The sequence below is a fragment of the Hyaena hyaena genome, unplaced genomic scaffold (assembly GCF_003009895.1).
Source record: "Hyaena hyaena isolate Hyena2069 unplaced genomic scaffold, ASM300989v1 scaffold_370, whole genome shotgun sequence".
NCBI classification, from domain to species: Eukaryota; Metazoa; Chordata; class Mammalia; order Carnivora; family Hyaenidae; genus Hyaena; species Hyaena hyaena.
In genome coordinates, this window is record NW_024081001.1 from 101,549 (window position 1) to 116,470 (window position 14,922).

At 41.1% G+C, this 14,922-nt stretch overlaps 1 protein-coding gene across 1 annotated transcript in view; it reads left to right on the plus strand.

Annotated features, from left to right (window-relative positions):
* DOCK5 (dedicator of cytokinesis 5) overlaps positions 1-14,922 on the plus strand; it is a 216,426-nt gene that overhangs the window by 42,581 nt on the left and 158,923 nt on the right. The gene's annotated exons all lie outside the window — the stretch shown is intronic.

Consider the following 14,922-nt stretch of genomic DNA (forward strand, 5'->3'; position numbering starts at 1 on the left):
TCCATGTCATTTTATGGCCTTTTGTTCCATAGGAGTTTAAATTTTTTTCTGACCAGATCTGTAGTCTTTTTTGTTATTTGACCTGTCAGCTAAGAAAAACTTTCCTTTTTCCAGAGTTATATATTGCTCTATATTTTTCTTTTAGTACTTTTGTGATTTTTATTTCATTAAATCCATCTCAAATTTCTTTTCATATATGGTGTGAGGGCACCTCAAAGTCATTTTTTCTCTACCCAGTAAGACAATTATTTTGGCAACATCTATTAAAGCATTTCTACTCTATCTTACTTCAATTGCCAATTTTATAATTTACCACTTTTATAATTTACAATTTGCCACTGGATTTTTAAAGTTTTGTTCCACTGATTTATTCTAAATAATCACCTTGGTTTCATTATTGTAACTTTTAAAAAAAATGTGTTGGGGACAAGTCTCCTTTTGTTAATTCTTCATTTTCAAAATACTTTTAGTTTTTTCCAAACATTTATTCTTCCAGATGAACTTCATTATGATTTATGTATCAAACTCTCTAAGACTCCATTGGGGTCTTAATTGGAATTTAACTTAGTTTACCTTTTATTTAGAGCATTGAGATCTTTATGAGATCATAAAGATCATTGAGATCATTGAGATCTGAGCCACCCATGCATCCCTATAAGCAGCAGAAACTTACTGCTCACAGTTCTGGAGGCTGGAAGTCTGGTATTAGAGTGCCAGCATGTCAGATATGGGCCCTCTTGCTGCTCACAGACTGCTTGTTGTGGCCTCATATCCAGGAACTGGCTAGGGAGCTCTGCAGAATCTCATTTACAAGATACTAACTCTCTTCATGGGGCCTTCACCCTTGTGACCTAGTCACGTCCAAAGGCTCTGCCTGCCAGTACCATCACCTTTGGGGTTAGGATCTCAACATGAATTTGGAGGTGGGGATGGTGGCGGCACAGATACAAGTATTCAAACAATAGTAGAGATTTACTCTAGGCAACCAAAGATTAATCTGAATAGTGTAAAAATGAGCAAGTAACACTGTGAAAGGGTTAGTAGTAAATCAGAAATCAATTACACATATGCCTACTTACAACTAATTGGTTTAAAATATAGGTACAAAATAGCATGGAAGAGTAATTTTTGTAAAAGCAGGTAAATAATAAGAAAACAATCAATTAACTATAATATTATTCAATGAAGCTGCCAGATTCTGAGAAGAAAAACTAGGAGGTGGTATGAGGAGGTATCTGAGGATCTAAAAGTGTTTTTTCTTACACCAGTTGATTAATGTCTAATTGAAGATACTTATAATTAAGAAAAGTTCCAGATGTTTTTGTTTTGTTTTTGTTTTCTAAGTGGCAGGGCAGTCATGAGTATAATAAACTTTTTTTTGTGTTTTCTTGTTAAAATTTTTAAAAAGCAAGATATAATTTGCTTACAGTAAAAATCATCTTTTGTAGCACAGAGATCTGTGAATTTGGACAAGATCATTCATTTGTGCCACTACCACCACAAATAAAAATGTGGAATTCTTTCATCACCCACCAGTATTCTTTTTGTGCCTCTTTCTGGTCAGCTCCCTTCCATCCCTTTAGCCACTCCTGACCTGTCCTATTCCTCTGTAGTTTTGTCTTTTCCAGAATGCTGTGTAAATGGAATCGGACAGTGTGTATGTCTCCTGTTGAGCCTGGCTACTTTGGCTTAATATAATGCACTTGGAACTCATTCATATTGTGTCAGTGGTTATTCCCTTCTTTGCAGAGTAGAATTCCAGTGTGTGGATGTACCACACCTTGTTTACTCACTCCCTTACTAAAGGACATTTGGGTTGTTTCCAATTTTTGACAACTACAAATAAACCTCTCCCTATAGACAATTACCTTATATTACCAGAAAGGGAAAAGGAAACCAGAATCCACAGAGCAAGAGGTGAAAAAAACAAAACAAAAACAAGAACGTACAGAAAATAGAAAGCATAGAGGATGACAAAAATGGGATTCAAATGTCTGTAACAAAAATAATATTATTAAACTTTCCAGGGGCACCTGGCTGGCTCAGTTGGTTAAGCGTTCGACTGTGGCTCAGGTCATGATCTCCCGATTCATGGTTTTGAGTCCCGCATTGGGCTCTGTGCTAAAAGTTCAGAGCCTGAAACAGATTCTGTCTCTCTCCCTCTCTCTCTGCCCCTCCCCTGCTCACACATACTCTCTCTCTCAAAAATAAATAAACATTTAAAGAAATTTAAGCTTTCCTTTAAGTAACTGAGAATTGAGAGGGGAAACGTGGCTCTAAACTTAGGCAACCGACTTTAGTCTTTCTGAAATTTCTTGAAAGGTCCAACGAAACATCAAGATAGAGAAACACTGGAATCAGCCCTAATTGTGAAGGGAGCTATGCCATCCATATCCCTATACTTGGCACATTTTCATGTATCACGTATTCACACAAACCTCACTCCACACTTCTATCCCCAACCCATCCCTCTGCCCCAGAGGAACTTTTTAACAATACCACAGCATAGTGCGGGTAAGGAGCAAAAACAAAGACCAGTCTACAGTGGTGTCCAGACAGGGCTTGACTAACGGGCACTATTAGGAACACTCTTAGTTCTCTTTTGAGGAGATTCACTGAGGGGAAGGAGAGGTTGTAATTTAGGTAAGTAGAGGCAGATCTACACAGGGCCTCTTTTGTCACTGTTGAGCAGTCCTCTTCAAGAAGGCAGGTGTCAAGAAGCCCATGGACACCTGGGACCATGACTGATGTTAGCCTCCTCTTTGCACGGAGCCGCAGGAGGCACCTGGGCAGGTCAAGGCACACAGCAGATTGGGTTGATTAAATTCTAAACAAGTGAAATAGGCAGAGTACTATCCCTCAAGTGGTAAAACCATCGGAGGCTGGGATGATGCCAGTTTGCTTGTAGTCGAGCTGGGCTTTTGTTAAGTTTACTTACTGGCTAGGATTTAACCAAATGGAGGGTAGTGGAGAGGGCTGTTCAAGCAAAGGGGTTAGCAAAGAAGTTTCAGAAAGGAATGAGCTTTGAAAATTCTTGAATCACACACATCAGTAGAAAATAGAGAACTATCGAAGATTTTTGTGCACACAGTCAGAAAAGTGGTAGAGCGGCATGATGCAGAATGGCCTTCAAATGCCAGAAATCGCTCGTTCTTCCCATGGTACGTGTTGTAAGAATACTACTTAATCTCCACAACAGCCCTGTGATGTAGTAATTATTTGTCCCATTTTATACATGAGGAGAGACTGGGAGCAGGGCGATCAGTAGAGATCCAAGACTCGTAACCTGAGTTCTAGATGAGGAGCAGAGACGACACAGCAGGAGCGGAAGTGGGTAGAACAGCACGTCTATGCAGTGGTCAAGCCTCCATGGCTCAGTGAAGACCCCAGTCATCTAATGGAAATAGACCAGTTTTCGTTTTTTATCCTTACGTATACTATGCTCTGATATCATAAACAGTTTCCTCAGAGGCAGGGTGATCGTGTGGGGACGTGAGTGGCGAGAGAAGTGTGCATGATTATGTCATATATGCAGCTCATAAAATGCGTTGCCTTTTGGTGGTACATGATTTTGTCTTCTCTTTGGGGTTCCCAGCACCAGAGCAGAAGTTGGAACTGAAACACTTCACAATGGAGCAAGTGCAATTACTGTAGATCACTGCTTCCTGACTAATTCATTATATTGAAATAAGCTACAACATGCTAATGTGGAAGACCAGGAAATATATTTTCTCACTCGCTTTATAGTGATTTCTATTTTTAAATGCCAAAAAGCAAAAAAGCCAAGATTTCTGGTTGGAAAATGTTATTTTGCTCTTAACATTTAGATTGTGTCATAAGTTAGGTGGTTATGTATTATGAACACTGTTTTTTTTTAAACGAACATTCATGCCTAAAATATTTTAATGTTTTGGGGATAATTTGAGAAGCATGTTGAGTCAGCAAAACTTACCTAAATTCTGCTTTTGATGATGATAATGATGATTTTTTTTAAAGTAGGCCTTATGCCCAGCGTGGAGCCCTACACAGGGCTTGAACTCATGACCATGAGATTGAGAGTCCGATGTTTAACTGTCTGAGCCACCCAGGCGCCCCTACTTTTGATTATTTTCAAATCTATGTGAAAAGAAAGTGGAATTCAGGTGAATTTTTATTTTATTTTTTAATGTTTATTTTTGAGAGTGAGAGACAGAGTGCGAGTGGGAGAGGGGCAAAGAGAGAGGGAGACAAAGAATCTGAAACAGGCTCCAGGCTCTGAGCTGTCAGCACAGAGCCTGACACGGGGCTAAAACTCACAAACTGTAAGATCATGATGTGAGTCAATGTCAGACACTTAACCAACTGAGCCACGCAGGGTGAAATTTTAAAGATGGAAAATGATTATAGTGAAATATAATCCAAAATTTACATTTTTCTTTTCTAAAATTAAGTCAGAGAAATAATATGTTTACCTTTCTTCAGATTACAGGAAGAAATAAGATAGAATTTTCCATATCTTTGCATTGAGGGGACTCCAACTAATTGTATCTTGAAAAGAAAATTTCATTTGGTCACTTTGTGTGTGTGTGTGTGTGTGTGTGTGTGTGTGTGTGTGTGTGTGAATGGAAAAGGTAAATAAATTAGAAAGATCCTCATGCTTGCTTATTTGTTTATATTATAAAGACCATTTATGTAGCACTTGAAAAAAATTATTTCCATTTACACATATCAGACTTCCTCTAACAAGCTGTATGATCTTAAGCAAGCCACTTCATTCCGTTTCCTTTGTTTTCTTGTAAGTGAAAAGAACAGTTGGATCTAGAATTTACATTAAAGTCTTCTGGTTTTAATGGTTTCTAAAAATGTCTTTTTTAAAAAAATTTGTTTTTGTGAGAGAGAGAGAGAGAGAGAGACAGAGCACCAACAGGGGAGGGGCAGAGAGAGGGAGACACAGAATCCAAAGCAGGCTCTAGGCTCTGAGCTGTTGGTACAGAGCCCCATGCAGGGCTCGAACTCATAAACTGAGATACCTGAGCCAAAGTTGGATGCCTAACCAACGGAGCCACCCTGGTCCCCTGGTTTCTAAAACTGTCTTAAAAAAAGGATTTGTGGGACCCTGTGGCCCTCCTTAATGCTGTTTTGTGGTACCAAAAGGCATCTGTGTTGACCATGATTGAAAATGAAGAGCTAGATTTGAATCTCAGCTCCACCACTTACTAACTTAGCGGCAATAAAGTTAGTTAACATTTGTCCAGGGTTTACTACATACCAGGTACAGATCTAAGTGCTTTATGATCCCTTACTTCTCAAAAGAATCATATAAATAAAATGCTGTAATTGTCCCCATTTACAGGTATAGAAATGTTGGCCTCCTGAGGTTACATTACCTCCAAGAAACAATGAACACAGAACTAGGGTTTGGACATAGCTAGTCTCAGTCCAGAGCTGGTATGATTAACAATAATATATACTGCAGATCTCTTAATCTCACAGAGATTACTTTTCTTTATCTGCAAAATGAGGTGTATATTAATTCTTTCTTCTGTGCTGCTTTGTATGAGGGTCTCATGTAGTAATTGAACTGGCAACCTAAGTGCTACCTGGAAACATGTTTAAATGCAAATTCTCGGGGTACTTGGGTGGCTCCGTCAGTTAAGCATCCAACTTCGGCTCAGGTCACAATCTCACAGTTTGTGGGTTTGAGCCCCGTGTTGGGCTCTGTGCTGACAGCCAGCTCACAGCCTGGAGCCTCTTTCAGATTTTGTATCTCCCTCTCTCTCTGGCTCTCCCCTACTCATGCTCGCTTGCTCTCTCTCTCTCTCTCGCTCTCTGTCTCTCTCGGAAATAAATAAAACACTAAAAAACAAAATATTAAAAAAATGCAAATTCTCAAGCCTCTTCCTAACCTGCCGAATCGGAAACTAGATGTGGGGCCCAGCAATAAAAGAGGTGTTTATTTTGACATTATAAATACCCCCCCCATGTGTATGTACATGTAGATCTGTCTAACTTAACTGGTTTTCATTGTTTGAATTAAATATGTAAAAGAATATTTGCAACACTTGAGAAGCATATAAACAGTAATAAACCATCCTATATCACAATCCAATGAATTGCAAAAAGATTCTCTGGATATTAGCCACATATCTGTGCTTCCCTCAAATAGTCTAACACTCCAGCCCTATCTTGGATATAGAAATATTCAGAAATTTATGTGTTTTATTTCCAGGTTTTCCTCCTATGGTTATACCGTCTGTACATGCATCTTTAAAAAACTGAATTCATTTAGCCTTGCAAGATTTTGAATTTTCTCTAACAGCATCATCTTGTGTATACTTCTCCAATGATTTTTTTTTTTATTTGCTCAACATTTTGTTAGTGGTATGTGTGTAGATTTGCACGCATTCGTTTTTCCTACTTATTCTGTGTTCCAATATATCATAATTTATGTCTCCATTTTCCTTTCAATGGACATTGGGTTGATTCCGGGTTTTGCTGCTACCAGCGCTGCTACTGTGAACATTCTTGTACCTGTTTCTCAGTACACTTGTGCAGGAGTTTCTCTGGGGCCCTGCTTTTCAAACCGTTTCATTGAGAATCTGCAGGAAGACTTGCACTTTATTACATCATAACCCAACTTTAGTTGCTCGTCATAGTGTAGAAGAATACAGTAAATTTTTTTATATTGACAAAAATTGGGTTGTTAGTTCTGGTAACTCTTTTATAAATGTCTTAAGATTTTTCTTAATAAACCCAGCTTTATGTCATCCTTGCCAGTTAGTAAGCTTTTTATTTCTTTTTCTTGTCTTATTACACTAGCTAGAACCACCATTGAAATGTGGAATAGAAGTGATGAGAGCAAACATCCTTGCCTTTTTATTTCCATCTTAATGTGGTAGATCACATTGCCAATGGAATATTCCGGGAGCTGTATGTTATTTAGTTTCAAATACACTGGGATTTTTTAAATGTCTGTTAATAATCTTTAGTTTAATTCCACTGTAGTTAAAGAATACACTTTGTATGATTTGAATCCTTTTGTTAACAGGAGCACATTCCATTGCCTGATCTATGCCATGTCTAGGTCTTTTTCTACTGACTCATGTATCTCTTGACTTTTCATCTTTCCTGGGATGCCCGGTTATCTTGAGCTGGTATTGGACATTGTAAATTTTATCATGTGGGGAGTTTGAGCCTTGTTCTAGGGTGCAGTTATGAGGAAACTTTTATTCTTTCCATATTTGCATTTGATCTTAGTTAGGCAAGGCTGGTACAGCCTTTACCTTAGGGCCAGTTTGGTTGCACTGTCAATACTCTACTCTTCTGGTAATCACAGTAGTGGCCACATATCACAGGGTTCTCCACGCCCATTGTGCAAAACGTGAACTGTTTCTAGCCCTGCGTGGGGAATGGGAATTGCTCTTTCTGTTCTTTTCTTTTCCTTGGCCTCAGGTATTTTCTTCACCTGCATGAGTTGACCAGTCATTGGCTTGTAGACTTGAGGGAAGCTCCCCTCTGATTCTGTGTCCTGCATATCTTAGCTGCCTTGACCCTGAATTCTCAACTCTGTTTCCTCATCTTAGGGTGACTGTCAGGTTGTTTGTGTTTCTTCTACCTGTTTGTTTGCCTGGAGACTCTTTTCAAGCAGTAACCAGAGACAGCTGTAGACTTCCCTCATCTGTTTCTCTTCTGTTGGGCATCCCTCTGCATTGCATGCTGTTCGGTGCCTGAAAACCATTAGACCTATTTTGCCAATTTCTTAGATTTTTAAGATGAGATAGTTCACTTGATCCCTAATGTGTTCTCTGGCCCACTATGGCCACAAGTGGAAGTGAAATTCATCTATCTGTATGTATGTATGTATTTACATATATATATTTATTTATTATTTATACATATATACATATTATTTTTAGAAAGAAAAATATTCCAAATTCATACTGATATTTCTTTTATTTTTGTTTATTTTTTTCAAGAGAACAAGCAGGGGAGGGGCAGAGAGAGAGAATCTCAAGGAGACTCTGTGCTGTTAGCACAGATGATCTGAGCTGAAATCAAGAATCAGACACTTAACCGACTGAGCCACCCAGGTGCCTCCCCTACTGATATTTCTAATTAAAATAGTCTAGATTTATTTATCCTTTTTTGATTTGTATTTGTCTTTTATGCTAAAATATCTTGGTTCCATAAACATTACTAAAAATTACTCATTTTTATGTTTCTTTTCTTTTTTTTTTTTAATGTTTATTTTTGAGAGAGAGACAGAGAGACAGAGAGGACAGAGTTCAAGCAGGGGAGGGACAAAGAGAGAGGGAGACACAGAATCCGAAGCAGGCTTCAGGCTCTGAGCTGTCAGCACAGAGCCCAGCGCGGGGCTTGAACCCATGGACTGTGAGACCATGACCTGAGCCAAAGTTGGACACTTAACAGACTGAGCCACCCAGATATCCTATGTATCTTTTCATTTCTTACAATAACCCTTCCTAGGGAAACTCTGTTATTAGCTTCCTGTGGGAAAGTGCCTTTGCTGTCCTTAGGGACACCTGCACTTCATTGTCCAGCAGCCTTCACCTTGGAAAGCCTATCAGGGCTAGTTTGTTCTGTTTCTCTGCAGGCCTTCCTGATTCCCAGTTTTCATTGAGTGACTTCCACTGGCTTATTGGTGAGGGTGATAGCGTCCATCTTTGAGGATGTGGTTGCCGTCGTGCCCAAAGTGGGAAGCTCAGGACAGGGCAAGAAAGGGGGAGGGGGAAAAGGGAAGGTGACTGCCATTTTTCTTATCATCCACCAGGTGTTAGTCCCAGTCCTGGGGATTCTGCTTACATTCTCCTCTTTGGGCTTCACAAAACCTTATGAAGAACATACTGTTGCCTCCACTTTTTCGCTAGGGAAGCTATGGGGAAAAGGCTCAGCATGTTTGTAGAGCATAGATGCCCGCCCGCCCCCCCCCCCATAATTTTGAATTGTCTTGTTTCGGCTTTTCTCCTTTAAACATTCCGTGTCAACTTAATTTCATATTAGTTTAAATGAGATGGCGTATAGTAACCACTTGGTAACAGTGAGCCAATCAGTAAACTGTAGTTGAATTTAGATGTGTGAAATCTCTCTCCAGTAAAGTGTATTTGTCAACTCCATCTACAAATAGATATAATCCTTAAAATAGAGATTTCTAAAGAATTACCAATGAATTGGTCAGTAAGTCCTCTATTCTCCTCAGTAGTCTAGAGAATGAATTAAGAAGCCTGTAAGAACCTGCTTCTGTGGGATACAATTAGTGAGAAGTGTAAGCTGCTGTTGTCATTCAGTGGCACCTGGCGTGGAGAGTTGTGAGTAGAGAGGGGCCATGGAATGATCCATGTAAAACTACAGACTTTTTACTTGGGGTCAGACCTGCCGTTGAATCTGATCCTCTGATCCTTACAGTAAACTGAATTTAAAGAGCAAAAGAAAAAAGTCCACTTGGCCTTTTGGGACATCACTGCATTAAATCCAGAGCGAAGATCAGAGGTGAGATGTGCCTTTTTAGTCTGTAGTTCTAATGGCTGAAAGTAGGTAGGTCAAGATCATAATTATGAAAAAGATGACATTTGGTCATCTTTTCCATTTTCTGAATAGTAACTCAGATTGGGACCTTGTTCTGTGTTTGCTGGATCTTTCTTTTGTACCTTCTACCAAACAATAGAAAATGTCATGTTTTGTTATTCTTCAGGGGGCTGGAATTTGACGATTCATGAAAGAACTTAATTCATTAGAAAGATTAAACACTAGTAACACATAGACTTTTCATTCTCAAAGCCCATCCTCATTTTGGGGCCTGTTGGTGTATTTCGTTGTTTTCTTATTGCGTAATCTTAAGACCCTCAAGTTTCTTTTCTCCTCCCTCCTACAAGCCTGGTTTGCAACGAAAGGCCAAATCAGAGATGTGGTAAAATGCAAACTATTTTACATCTGTAGGCACACTGTCTTGTCTACTTGGCTCGGCAAAATCACACTTTCATGATCTAAAAAGTAAGCTGCTTAGGGAAAAATTCCAGCAATTCTGCTTTCCCAACCTTGCACATAGCAGCCAGCAAGGCAATTTATATTCAGCAACTCCCTGTTCTTGTTTAATTTCCTCAGACAAAACAAGAGATTGGGGTGGGCCTGCAAGTTCCAAACAGCACAATTTGTTTCTCCTGGTTCTTATCAGCACTTCATGAATCAGGATTTTGGAGCCACAGGGAGCCCTTAGAGTCATCTGATCTGATGCCTAGTTTACAGACAGGGAACTGAGGGTCCGACTGAGTAACTCGTTCAAGGTCACGCCTGTGTAAGCGGCATAGTTGAGTCTTCAATTGTGTTTTGTTTAACCCTCAGAGTTTCCTTTATTCCCCCTTTATCTGTCTTTCTCCATAAGAATTACTCACATTCCGGGGGGAGAAAGCACAATCTGCTAAGTGTTAGCTGTAAGCCTGTTCTTAAAAACAGCACCAGACTAGCAGACAACGTGATTACCAGTCATTGGTTCACATAATAAAGCTTGTTTCTGGAAGTTGGAGTCCCATTTTGTGAGAGAAATCTAAGGCAGACATTGTATTGAGAATCTGTGAGCCCCTGCTCTTCGTTTCCAGGCTGTTCCAGGGTATTCTGCACTGCTCTAGAGCAGCCTTGTCAAATGGGATGAAGGCATCATCACAGGCCTGTGTCATTAACGGCTTTGCTGCTTGTTAACTTGGGGCAAGGTGTTTACCCCTTCCGAATGTTTCCTCATTGACTCATGTGGTACATGGCATGTGCTTCTTGTAGTTACTGTATTGCGTATGGAAGTGAAACCATAACATACAATAGAAATGAGGTATAATAAATAAGGAGTGGGAGAGGGAAGGCATGGTTCAAAAGTGCATTGTTGGAATGAATACAGGACAGCTCTGAGTGGTCGGGAAGCTTGTTGACACTTCTACCCAAAGATGCGAAACAGATGAATGTCCTCTATCTAACTGGAGACTTTATTCCAGTGAAAGGCATATTTTGAAAGGATGTGCTTCCCATGGGACTCTCTTTGCAAGCTAGGATTGGAAAGGCAGATTCTCTCTTGTGTAATAAGCAGAAAGCGGCAAGAGAGGCTATCCCTCTCTTGAATGGTGAGGAACCACAGCTGTTGGTTCTCAGGAAAACAGAAGCATCTTCAAGTTTGGGGAAGAAGCGGTGAGTAACTGAATCGATTGGTAGATTCTACAAAAGTCTCTGTTGTGCCTTGAGCACCTTCTCTGGGTCTAATCCAGGGTCTCAAAACGTGATAGACATAAGAATAAGATGCAATCAGGTCCTCGTTTGTGAGGAGTTTGCTTTCTGATTGGCAGCGGATGATAACCAGAGTTATCTGTGATTAATAACCCACATTGCCCTGGAAGGAAAGGATGTCAGGTGTCAGAGGAAGGAGATTCGTACAGGCTACTTGGGAGTTTGTAATTGTTGAATGGTGTTGTAGATGGAAGCTGCCAATTGTTATGTGTCAAAAGATGAGCTGTTGTCCCGAGCAGGGACAAACCATCGGTTGTGTGTGTGTGTGTGTGTGTGTGTGTGTGTTTATAATAGTCCTCGGTAGTTGTTTGTGTTAGGTGCTGCCTTTGCGAGTTTCTGCCTACCTTCCTGATAACTAAGAACGAGGAAGAGATGGAGCTTGGTCATTACACAACACATTGTGACACGACACCCTCATTACTTCCTGTTTCCATCTGAGAGTGAGGCCGCTGGAAGGAACTGGTCCCCAGTGAGTGGGGACTAGGGGGAGTCAATGCTATGAAATCTACGTTTTCTATAGTAGGCTGGAAATCTATGTAGTGGGCAAAATAGTTGAGTCCCCTGGCTCTCACATGAAAGAGGCGAGCTTCAGTGGGCCTAGGGGGTCCATCGGGAACTCACTGCTACGTCTAAATCCTGTGGAGTTTCTCCTAACCCACTTCCATAGCCACGCCTTGTTCGGAATCCATAGTCTAGTCCCAAAGCTCAATAGTAAATTAATGTCGCCATAACTTATCCAGGCTTCTGTGCCAAGACTACAGAAGAGCACTCTTTGGTGGGGGGGGTCCCTTCAAATAGAGCAAAGATGTGAAAAAGATGCGGCGGGAAATGTGGATTCCACCACCGATGCTTGTGATATAGGGATGTGATGCAGCCTGTGGGCCAGCTGCAGACACAGGATGCAGTGCAGGTTCAAGAAAGCAGTGAGGACCCACAGTTGGCAATGACCCTTGTGGGATCTGGCAGGTGGGTTAGTGACCATCCTCAAGTACTCATTAGAGTTGCAGGGATGGGGCACATCTTGGTTCTTTGAATCATCAGGTAAATGGCAAGAACAGAATCTCTAAGGTGGTTCTTTTTTTCCTGGAACCATGCAGATCACTTACCAAGAGAGAGAGGGCAAGAAACAAACCTACAAAACAAAAGCAGCTTTATTGAACTCTGATTTATATACTGTAAAATCCATCCCTTTCAAGTTTGATGGCTTTTAGTAAATGTACAGAGCTGTGTACCTATCACTGCAGTCCAGTGTGGGATGCTTCCCCCTCCCTGGAAAGCTCCCTGGGTGCCTGTTGTACTCAGTCGCTACTCCCTCACCTCCCCTGTCCAGGCAACAAATGATTACTGGTTGCTAGATAATCTCTAGTAGATTTGCCTATTCTGCACATTGCAAATAAATGAAAGCCTAAAATATGAGGGATTTTTTTGCATAGGACTTTCATATACCATGTTTAAAATTTTTTTAAGTTTATTTCTTTTTGAGAGCGAGTGAGCATGTGCACACAAGTCAGGGAGGGGTAGAGAGAAGGAGAGACAGAATCCCAAGTGGGTTCTGCCCCATCAGCACAGAGCCTGATATGGGTCTCGAACTCATGAACCTCGAGATCATGACCTGAGCCGAGATTAAGAGTCAGACAGATGCTTAACCAGCTGTGCCACCCAGGCACCCCTAGCAAAGTGTTGTTGGTTGTTTTTTGTTTTTGTTTTTGTTTTTTTTTTAATTTTGTTTTAATGTTTGGGGAGAGAGAGATACAGCGCGAGGGGCAGAGGGGCAGAGAGAGAGGGAGACACAGAATCCGAAGCAGGCACCTGGCTCTGAGCTGTCAGCACAGACTCTGATGCTGGGCTCAAACTCATGAACTGTGAGATCATGACCTGAGCTGAAGTTGGCCACTTAACCGACTGAGCCACCCAGGTGGTCCCTCCCTTAGCATACATTTTTTTGAAGTTCCACCTATATTGTAGACCATGTTCTTAATTCATCTCTTTTTTACTGCTGAGTAGTGTTCCATTGTGTAGATATAGCCTATTTTATGTATCTATTCGTTCATCAATGGATGAATTGTTTCCACGCAGGTTCCACACTATCAGCCCAGAGCCCAATGTGGGACTCAGTCCCATGAGCTGGGAGATCATGACCTGAGCTGAAGTTGGCCACTTAACCGACTGAGCCACCCAGGTGGTCCCTCCCTTAGCATACATTTTTTTGAAGTTCCACCTATATTGTAGACCATGTTCTTAATTCATCTCTTTTTTACTGCTGAGTAGTGTTCCATTGTGTAGATATAGCCTATTTTATGTATCTATTCGTTCATCAATGGATGAATTGTTTCCACTTTTGGGCTATTGTAAATAATGCTGCTGTATTGGTTTCCTGTGACCGGGTGGGACACATTACCACAAACTCAGTGGCTTAAAACAACAGAAATGTATGCGTCCACAGTTTTGAAGACCAGAAGTGTTAAGATGAAGGAGTTGCCAGCCAGTACTCCTTCTAGAGGCTCTCTGGGAGATTCTGTTCCTTGCTACCTCCTCTGGTGGTTGTGTCAGTCCCTGACTGGAGGTCACAGTGCTTCAGTTTTTGCCACCACCTTCACATTTCCTTCTCTAAACTCCCTCTGGCCCTCTCTTATCAGGACACATGTGATTGCCTGTAGGGCCCACCCTGATGATCCAGAAAACACTCTTCCTCTCAAGATCCTTAACTTCCCTAAATGTTTTTTTTTAAATTTTTTAAATGTTTGTTTATTTTTGAGAGAGAGAGAGAGAGAGAGAGAGAGAGAGAGAGAGAATCTGAAGCAGGCTCTGGGCTCCGAGCTGTCAGCACAGAGCCAGGCGCGGGGCTCGAACCCATGAACTGTGAGATCACTACCTGACCCAGAGTCAGACACTTAACCGACTGAGCCACCCAGGTGCTCCCAAATGTTTTGCTGCTGTAAGGTAGCGTTCATGGTTCCCAGAAATCTGATGTGGCTCTCTTTTGGGAATCTGTTTTCCTGCCTCCCACAGCAGTTGGGAATAGTCACGAAAAGTTGCCATGTAGATGTGTTTTCATTTCTCTTCACAGTTCGCAGGGAATGTAATTGCTGGGCCGAGTTGGAAATTTATGTTTAGCTTCTTAAGAAACCGTCGAACTATTTTCCAAAGAGGTTGTGTCATCTCCCATTCCTGCCCACCATATATGAGAGTTCCAGTTTCTCCACATTCTTGCTGGTTGTCTGCCTTTTTAAAACTGTAGCTGGGCGCCTGGGTAGCTCCGTCGGTTAAGGGTCCTACTCTTGATGTCCACTCAACTCATGGCCTCACAGTTTGTGAGTTTGAGCCCTGCGTCAGACTCCGTGCTGATAGCTCGGAGCCTGCTAGGAATTCTGTGTCTCCCCCTCTCTGCCCCTGCCCCACTTTCTCTCTGTCTCTCTCAAGATAAATAAATAAACTTTAGAAAAAAATATACAACTGTAGCCGTTTTCGTGGGTGTGAAGTGGTATCTTCGTTGTGGTTAATTTGCATTTCCCTGATGACTAATGATGAGGAGCAACTTTCCATGTGTTTCTTAGCCAGCATATATGATTCTTGGTAAAATGTCTCTTTTGAGCCCTTACCTGTCTGAAAATTGAGTTGTCGTCTTTTCGAATTGTAAGACATAGCCTGTTTTTCCATAATCTG